The 9098-nt window shown below is 41.5% G+C and overlaps 1 pseudogene across 1 annotated transcript; it reads left to right on the top strand.

Annotated features, from left to right (window-relative positions):
- The first annotated feature begins 117 nt into the window (after nt 1-117).
- Nucleotides 118-8253, top strand: LOC145875961 (ribonuclease inhibitor-like; annotated as a pseudogene). Its single transcript, XR_014391379.1, has 5 exons — nt 118-130; nt 230-403; nt 2168-2341; nt 2513-2686; nt 8012-8253. The product of XR_014391379.1 is annotated as a ribonuclease inhibitor-like (transcript).
- Nucleotides 8254-9098: the final 845 nt, after the last annotated feature.

Below are 9098 nucleotides of genomic sequence, written 5' to 3'. Positions count from 1 at the left end.
ACCAAACTTTACTGAATGTAGGAACAACAGTATTTTCATTGGCTGACTAAACTTTCTATCAGCTGAAAACTCTTAAACTACAATACAAACTGATCAGTAAAGTTGTAGCATTGAGCCATGAATGCACAGCGTGTACATTATTCGTGCACCATAACTGTGTAAGCTAGGAAAGCTGAGAATAACTTTTTAATACAACCTGTCTGTCATTGTATTTCTTCTGTGTTTGCAGACTCACTGGCTGTAAACTCACAGACTCATTCTGTGAAGTGTTGGCCTCAGTTCTCAGTTCAAACCCCTCACACCTGAGAGAGCTGGATCTGAGTAACAATGACCTGAAGGATTCAGGAGTGAAGCTGCTCTCTGCTGGACTGGGGAATCCCCATTGTAAACTGGAGACTCTGAGGTCAGTATTATATTTAGTGTGGACTGTATACTCAATACAATCTAAATCTGATACCTCACTGTCTGTCTTTTGACTGATACTGCTTTTTAACCTCTCTAGGGCAGGTGGCACGAAATCGTCCCACCTACGTAACAGCCAGTTGAATCCTGTGGCGCGATTTTCAAATACCTTAGAAATGCTATTACTTCAATTTCTCAAACATATGACTATTTTACAGATATTTAAAGACACGACTCTCGTTAATCTAACCACACTGTCCGATTTCAAAAAGGCTTTACAACGAAAGCAAAACATTAGATTATGTCAGCAGAGTACCCAGCCAGAAATAATCAGACACCCATTTTTCAAGCTAGCATATAATGTCACAAAAACCCAGAAGACAGCTAAATGCAGCACTAACCTTTGATGATCTTCATCAGATGACACACCTAGGACATTATGTTATACAATACATGCATGTTTTGTTCAATCAAGTTCATATTTATATAAAAAAACAGCTTTTTACATTAGCATGTGACGTTCAGAACTAGCAAACTTCCAGCGAATTTACTAACAATTTACTAAATTACTCACGATAAACGTTCACAAAAAGCATAACAATTATTTTAAGAATTATAGATACAGAACTCCTCTATGCACTCGATATGTCCGATTTTAAAATAGCTTTTCGGTGAAAGCACATTTTGCAATATTCTCAGTAGATAGCCCGGCATCACAGGGCTAGCTATTTAGACACCCAGCAAGTTTAGCACTCACCAAACTCCGATTTACTATTAGAAAAGTTTGATTACCTTTCCTGTTCTTCGTCAGAATGCACTCCCAGGACTACTACTTCAATAACAAATGTTGGTTTGGTCCAAAATAATCCATAGTTATGTTCCAACAGCGGCGTTTTGTTCGTGCGTTCAAGACACTATCCGAATGGTAAATAAGGGTCAAGCGCACGGCGCATTTCGTGACAAAAGATTTCTAAATATTTCATTACCGTACTTCGAAGCATGTCAACCGCTGTTTAAAATCAATTTTTATGCCATTTTTCTCGTAAAAAAGCGATAATATTCTGACCGGGAATCTGCAATTAGGTAAACAGACGAAAGAAAATATATCACTGGGTCGACTCGGGCACGCGCCTAATTCCTTTGTCCTCTGATCGGCCACTTGGCAAAGGCGATAATGTGTTTCAGCCAGAGGCTACCTCGATATCGTTCAGCTTTTTCCCGGGCTATGAGAGCCTATGGGAGCCGTAGGAAGTTTCACATTACAGCTAAGATCCTGACTCTTCAATAAACAGAGACAAGAAGAACGACCACTTGTCAGACAGGCCACTTCCTGCATGAAATCTTCTCAGGTTTTTGCCTGCCATATGAGTTCTGTTATACTCACAGACATCATTCAAACAGTTTTAGAAACTTTAGGGTGTTTTCTATCCAAAGCCAATAATTATATCCATATTCTAGTTACTGGGCAGGAGTAGTAACCAGATTAAATCGGGTACGTTTTTTTATCCGGCCGTGTAAATACTGCCCCCTAGCCCTAACAGGTTAAACTGGTCTGGTCAGTCAACCCAAATATTTGTACAATACATGTTTCTCTCTACAAGCAATACTTCCATAATTTGTAATTTCTTATAATGATACATTCATTCATTTATAAATATATATTGCAGGTTTCAGGACACTGATTTATCTGAACATGTTGAACAAATATATATTTTCACCACCAAAGAATATCAGTGTGATTTTAATATGATTGTACTCTTTGCAGGCTGTCAGGCTGTCTAGTCACAGAGGAAGGCTGTGCTTCTCTGGTCTCAGCTCTGAGGTCAAACCCCTCACACCTGAGAGAGCTGGACCTGAGCTACAATCACCCAGGAGACTCAGGAGTCAGACTGCTCTCTGCTGGACTGGAGGATCCACACTGCAGACTGGAGAAACTCAAGTATGTAGAGGGTTTACGTCAATGTTCATATCAGACATGTTTGACTTACGATGAAGAAGATATGAATCTATATGTTGTTTGAGAATAAACCAAATGCATCTGCCATTGTCCTTCTACACTACTCGTTAAATTAACAGTGTGTATGTGAAGTCATGATGATCTCTTTGTCAGGCTATCAGGCTGTGGAGTCACAGAGGAAGGCTGTGCTTCTCTGGTCTCAGCTCTGAGGTCAAACCCCTCACACCTGAGAGAGCTGGACCTGAGCTACAATGACCTGAAGGATTCAGGAGTGAAGCTGCTCTCTGCTGGACTGGAGGATCCACACTGCAGACTGGAGACTCTGAGGTCAGTATTCCTGTAGTTGGTCAACAAGTGATAACTGTTCACCAGATCCACATGTGTTTACCAGACAAACATAGTCCACACCATATGTGTTTGGACAGTGAAGCTTACAGTTTCAAATGTGGTGCTATGCTCCAGCATTTTGGATTTGAGATACAATGTTTCATATTAGGTGACAGTACAGAATGTCACCTTTTATTTGAGGGTATTTTCATACATAGCTGTGTTACTGTTAAGAAAGGAAAGCACTTTATGTATTTAGTTCTCCCATTTGAAAAAGTTGGACATATTCGGACAAATTCACTTATATTGTATTAATTTAGTCATAAATTTAGTAGTTGTACCATGTTCCATGCCTGCAGTGATTACATCAAGCTTGTGATTCTACTAACTTGTTGAATGCATTTGCAGTTTGTCTTGGTTGTGTTTTGGATGATGTTTTTCCTAATAGAAACTGAATGGTGAATAATGTCCTGTCATTTTGGAGTCACTTCACTTGTATTGTCAGTAAGAATAGAACATGTTTCTGAACACTTCTACATTCATGTGGATGCTACCATGATTATGAATAATCATGAATGAATCGTTAACGATGATGAATGAGAAAGTTACAGAGGCACAAAGATCAGACCCCCTCTGTTATTGGTGTTATTCTGTATACTTCTGTCCCTTCTTTGGACACTGTGTTAACTAACCTCCAGACGAGCTTCAATGCCATACAACTCTCCTTCTGTGGCCTCCAACTGCTCTTAAATACAAGTAAAACTAAATGCATGCTCTTCAACCGATCGCTGCCTGCATCTGCCCGCCTGTCCAGCATCACTACTCTGGACGGTTCTGACTTAGAATATGTGGACACCTACAAATACCTAGGTGTCTGGTTAGACGGTAAACTCTCTTTCCAGACTCACTATAAGCATCTCCAATCCAAAGTTAAATCTAGAATTGGCTTCCTATTTCGCAACATAGCATCCTTCACTCATGCTGCCAAACATACCCTTATAAAACTGACCATCCTACCAATCCTCGACTTCGGCGATGTCAATTACAAAATAGCCTCCAATACCCTACTCAATGAATTGGATGCAGTCTGTCACAGTGCCATCCGTTTTGTCACCAAAGCCCCATATACAGTGGGGGAAAAAAGTATTTGATCCCCTGCTGATTTTGTACGTTTGCCCACTGACAAAGAAAGGATCAGTCTATAATTTTAATGGTTTATTTGAACAGTGAGAGACAGAATAACAACAAAAACATCCAGAAAAACGCATGTCAGAAATGTTATAAATTGATTTGCATTTTAATGAAGGAAATAAATATTTGACCCCCTCTCAATCAGAAAGATTTCTGGCTCCCAGGTGTCTTTTATACAGGTAACGAGCTAAGATTAGGAGCACACTCTTAAAGGGAGTGCTCCTAACCGCAACTTGTTACCTGTAAAAAAGACACCTGTCCACAGAAGCAATCAATCAATCAATCAGATTCCAAACTCTCCACCATGGCCAAGACCAAAGAGCTCTCCAAGGATGTCAGGGACAAGATTGTAGACCTACACAAGGCTGGAATGGGCTACACGACTATCGCCAAGCAGCTTGGTGAGAAGGTGACAACAGTTGGTGCGATTATTCGCAAATGGAAGAAACACAAAAGAACTGTCAATCTCCCTCGGCCTGGGGCTCCATGCAAGATCTCACCTCATGGAGTTGCAATGATCATGAGAACGGTGAGGAATCAGCCCAGAACTACACGGGAGGATCTTGTCAATGATCTCAAGGCAGCTGGGATCATAGTCACCAAGAAAACAATTGGTAACACACTACGCCGTGAAGGACTGAAATCCTGCAGCGCCCACAAGGTCTCCCTGCTCAAGAAAGCACATATACATGCCCGTCTGAAGTTTGCCAATGAACATCTGAATGATTCAGAGGACAACTGGTGAAAGTGTTGTGGTCAGATGAGACCAAAATGGAGCTCTTTGACATCAACTCAACTCGCCTTGTTTGGAGGAGGAGGATTGCTGCCTATGACCCCAAGAACACCATCTCCACCGTCAAACATGGAGGTGGAAACATTATGTTTTGGGGGTGTTTTTCTGCTAAGGGGACAGGACAACTTCACTGCATCAAAGGGACGATAGACGGGGCCATGTACCGTCAAATGACTTGGAGAAGATCTGCAAAGAGGAGTGGGACAAAATCCCTCCTGAGATGTGTGCAAACCTGGTGGCCAACTACAAGAAACGTCTGACCTCTGTCATTGCCAACAAGGGTTTTGCCACCAAGTACTAAGTCATGTTTTGCAGAGGGGTCAAATACTTATTTCCCTCATTAAAATGCAAATAATTGTATAACATTTTTGACATGCGTTTTTCTTGATTTTTTTGCTGTTATTCTGTCTCTCACTGTTCAAGTAAACCTACCATTAAAATTATAGACTGATCATTTCTTTGTCAGTGGGCAAATGTACCAAATCAGCAGGGGATCAAATACTTTTTTCCCCCACTGTACTTCCCACCACTGCGACCTGTACGCTCTCGTTGTCTGGCCCTCGCTTGATACTCGTTGCTAAACCCACTGGCTCCAGGTCATCTACAAGACCCTGCTAGGTAAAGTCCCCCCTGATCTCAGCTCACTGGTCACCATAGCAGCACCCACCTGTAGCACGCGCTCCAGCAGGTATATCTCTCTGGTCACCCCCAAAGCCAATTCCTCCTTCGGCCGCCTCTTCTTACAGTTCTCTGCTGCCAATTACTGGAACGAACTACAAAAATCTCTAAAACTGGAAACACTTATCTCCCTCACTAGCTTTAAGCACCAGCTGTCAGAGCAGCTCACAGATTACTGCACCTGTACATAGCCCATCTATAATTTAGCCCAACTACCTCTTCCCCTACTGTATTTATTTATTTAGCTCCTTTTCTCCCCATTATTTCTACTTTGCACTTTCTTCCAATGCATATCTACCATTCCAGTGTTTTACTTGCTATATTGTATTTACTTTGCCACCATGGCCTTTTTTTGCCTTTACCTCCCTTATCTCACTTCATTTGCTCACATTGTATATAGACTTATTTTTCTACTGTATTATTGACTGTATGTTTGTGTAATACCCTTGTTTGAACCAAGTGTTGAGTTTATTTGTTATAATTAATTGGTATTATATTTAAAAGATGATTGAATTGCTCCTAAACTGTAATGTTGTTAATGCATTATGCTTTTTGAAGAAATATTTATTTAATGTGTAAGTGAATAGTTTGTTTTACTTTGAAGTTTACGTTTTGACCAATAAGGTCGCTTGTTAAGTTGTGGCCAATGGGAGTTGACCTGGTTAACGGGAGGGAAAAAGACGTTGATGAAAGGATGGACGTTTTACCTCAGGACGGTTGGTGAAGAGAAATTATAAAAGAAGACGACAGAACTACAACAAAACCCATAGCTACTAAGACATGAAGGGAAATACATGTTTTATTTTATAAAAGAGTTGTTATAATTTAGGTAAAACTTAGTAAAGACTGAAGCTACAGTCTCGTCGTGGAGGTATTAGCCAGCCTAGAGGTTAGCCTAGCATCGTGTGACTTCGGGAGATAATTGCTTGGGAAGCTTAACGAGTTCCTGTTGCCATGGGGATATTGGTTACGGCTAAGGAGTACTGTCTGCATGGGTAGCTGTGTTGCCATGGGGATATCGGTTACTAAGGAGTACTGTCTGCATGGGTAGCTGTGCTGCCTTGGACTTGGTGAGGAAACCTGCATGGAACTGCCATACTTCGCTGAGGGAATATCTACCATATAGTGAGTAAGCACAATGTGAGGTGCTTATAAATAAATACATTGGTAATGGTGAGAGGTTAGCATGTTTTGTTGTAGCATCTGTTATTGGTAATGGTGAGAGGTTAGCATGTTCTGTTGTAGCCTCTGTTATTGATAATGGTGAGAGGTTAGCATGTTTTGTTGTATCCTCTGTTATTGGTAATGGTGAGAGGTTAGCATGTTTTGTTGTAGCCGCTGTTATTGGTAATGGTGAGAGGTTAGCATGTTTTGTTGTAGCCTCTGTTATTGGTAATGGTGAGAGGTTAGCATGTTTTGTTGTATCCTCTGTTATTGGTAATGGTGAGAGGTTAGCATGTTTTGTTGTAGCCTCTGTTATTGGTAATGGTGAGAGGTTAGCATGTTTTGTTGTATCCTCTGTTATTGGTAATGGTGAGAGGTTAGCATGTTTTGTTGTAGCCTCTGTTATTGGTAATGGTGAGAGGTTAGCATGTTTTGTTGTAGTCTCTGTTATTGGTAATGGTGAGAGGTTAGCATGTTTTGTTGTAGCCTCTGTTATTGGTAATGGTGAGAGGTTAGCATGTTTTGTTGTAGCCTCTCTGTTATTGGTAATGGTGAGAGGTTAGCATGTTTTGTTGTAGCCTCTGTTATTGGTAATGGTGAGAGGTTAGCATGTTTTGTTGTAGCATCTGTTATTGGTAATGGTGAGAGGTTAGCATGTTTTGTTGTAGCCTCTGTTATTGGTAATGGTGAGAGGTTAGCATGTTTTGTTGTAGTCTCTGTTATTGGTAATGGTGAGAGGTTAGCATGTTTTGTTGTAGCTTCTGTAACTTTCTCACTATTATTCATGATTCATTCATGATTTTTCTTAATCATGGCATCATCAGGATGCTTTTAGTAGTGTTTAGAAACATGTTATCTACTCACTTGTAAATAAAATGACTCCAGTCACCATCTGTAATGAACACGATGGGAGACAGAGAGCTGGTTTCAAGTGCAGGGCTCAGCAGGTGTTTATTGTAAAGGACCACAGGAGGAGGCAGGTAGCTGGGTCCAGGGGCAGGCAGAAGGTCATACACAGGGGGTCCAAAAAGGCAACAGTACAGGCAGGGAAACGGCAAAAGGCATCATTAGTGAGGCAGGCAAAAACTATCATTCACAGGAGGATTATATACCGTCACCTCATATGAAACATTTGATCTGAAATCCAAAATGTTGGACTTTAGAGCCACATTTAAAATGTTATCTCCACTGTCAAAATAGATATGGTGTGGACTGTATACTCAATACAATCTAAATCTGATACCTCACTGTCTGTCTTTTGACTGATACTGCTTTTAAACTGGTCTGGTCAGTCTACTCAAATATTTGTACTATACATGTTTCTATCTGCAGGCAATACTTTGATAATTTGTAATTTATAATATGATACATTAATTTATGAATAGATATGGAAGGTTTCAGGACACTGATATATCTGAATATGTTGAAAAATTATACTGCCACTATTTTCACCACCAAAGAATAGCAGTGTGATTTTAATATGATTTGACTCTTTGCAGGCTGTCAGGCTGTCTAGTTACAGAGGAAGGCTGTGCTTCTCTGGTCTCAGCTCTGAGGTCAAACCCCTCACACCTGAGAGAGCTGGACCTGAGCTACAATCACCCAGGAGACTCAGGAGTCAGACTGCTCTCTGCTGGACTGGAGGATCCACACTGCAGACTGGAGAAACTCAAGTATGTAGAGGGTTTATGTCAATGTTCATATCAGACATGTTGGACTTTTCAGGCTAGTTAATACAAACATTCGGACCACCACTTGGACAAGGTTATATTCTGACTGTGTGTGTGTGTGTGTGTGTGTGTGTGTGTGTGTGTGTGTGTGTGTGTGTGTGTGATTGTCTTGTGTGTGTCTGTGTGAAACACAGGACACATAAACACACACACTGGACAACCACACTGGACACACACACACACACACAGGACACACACACAGGACACAAACACACACACGACACACGACACAAACACACACAATCTGGACACAAACACTGAACGCAGACAAATATTCTTACCATGTGTGTGTCCTGTGTGTGTTTGTGTCCTGTGTGTGTTTGTGTCCTGTGTGTGTTTGTGTCCTGTGTGTGTTTGTGTCCTGTGTGTGTTTGTGTCCTGTGTGTGTGTGTGTCCTGTGTGTGTTTGTGTCCTGTGTGTGTGTGTGTGTGTGTGTGTCCTGTGTGTGTGTGTGTGTGTCCTGTGTGTGTGTGTGTCCTGTGTGTGTGTGTCCTGTGTGTGTGTGTGTGTGTCCTGTGTCTGTGTGTGTAGTGTGTGTGTGTGTGTGTCCTGTGTGTGTGTGTGTGTGTCCTGTGTGAATATCTGATACAATATGTTGACACACTGGACAAACACACACACACACACACACACACACACACTGGACACACACACACACACACTGGACACACACACACACACACTGGACACACACACACACACACTGGACACACACACACACACACACTGGACACACACACACTGGACACACACACACTGGACACACACACACTGGACACACACACACACACACACACTGGACACACACACACAGGACACACACACACACACTGGACGCACAGGACGCACACACACA

The sequence above is a fragment of the Salmo salar genome, unplaced genomic scaffold, assembly GCF_965601325.2.
Source record: "Salmo salar unplaced genomic scaffold, fSalSal1 ptg000408l, whole genome shotgun sequence".
Lineage (NCBI taxonomy): Eukaryota > Metazoa > Chordata > Actinopteri > Salmoniformes > Salmonidae > Salmo > Salmo salar.
Note: the sequence above shows the minus strand (reverse complement) of the source record. Positions and strands in the feature narration are given on the sequence as shown.